We start from the raw sequence: 1200 nt of genomic DNA, 5'->3' as shown, positions 1-1200 counted from the left end.
CCAGCAAGAGATAGCCGTCTAGATCTTTCCATTTGTCCGAGCTCACTATCGTTAGACTGTACTTTGAAGGTGGTCCAAGATACCCATGGAAACCATTTGACGATCGAAGCCTCGATTTCCAAGTGTGACACCCAAACTATCCTTGATGTGAATCAACGTATTCAACTATATCCATTGCTTTTCCTGGAAATCTACAGACATCGTAAGAAAGCCTAGGATATTCTGGCTCATCCAAACTATACGTTTATTCGGGACTACAAATCTACAGTCAATAAACAATAATTTCTCGAAGTTGCTATTGTGTGAAGTTGCTATATGTGATTATTACAGTTAAATATATAATTAATGAAAAATTATCAACTCTTATTCACGATTTCATCATCGCCAGCAAGCCTAATCAAATATCCAACAAACAACTGGAAATTGCGGGACAGTTTAGGATCGGTAATAACGATGACATCTCCTACGGCGATCGGCTGCAGATGTTCAAACCATTTGCTTATGCGGGTAATTTCTGGCAGGTAGCTAGTTACCCGGCGCCTCACGAATTGGTTTGCCAGGATTTGGGATTTTGACCAGTCGATATCGGATAGCGATTTCGATTTGTTGAATGAACTAAGTAAAAAGCGGTTTGATGTTAACGCTGGTGCTGAGTCGTCGTATATCGGCACGTGAGATAGGGGCCGCGAGTTCACGGTGTTCTCAACTTCGGTCAGCAAATTCCGGAGTACTTCATTAGAAGGCCTTAGTGACGAACACACTACAGCTAGGTTGTTCTTGACAGTGCGGATCAGTCGGTCCCAGCTACCACCTATGTGTGGTGTGAGTCCTCACAGTTAATTAGGATAAGGGCAAGAAAATGAGTTTGACATTCATTGCTACAAGAGACCGAGGAATCCTCTGCATCTCTATGAGCGCACTGGAAAGGAATAGTATGTTAGTTGGGAAGGAAATCTATTGGAAATCGCCTTGATAAGCGACTGATTCGATGTCTTAATTACTTCGCAACGATTAAAACACTACTAAGTTCGTATCTCGGTCGCTGTCGACCTTCTGTGGTGTGCCGCGGCGTTCCATAAGGTCTCGAAACACCATAATCCAGAAGTCTGTGCCTAGAGAGTGAGCGACTTCCAGGTGGATCGCTTGGATAGTCAGGCGAGCTGCAAGCATTTCCACATGGGACTTCGATTGGACATGGGA

Source organism: Armigeres subalbatus, chromosome 2, assembly GCF_024139115.2.
Source record: "Armigeres subalbatus isolate Guangzhou_Male chromosome 2, GZ_Asu_2, whole genome shotgun sequence".
NCBI classification, from domain to species: domain Eukaryota; kingdom Metazoa; phylum Arthropoda; class Insecta; order Diptera; family Culicidae; genus Armigeres; species Armigeres subalbatus.
Note: the sequence above shows the minus strand (reverse complement) of the source record.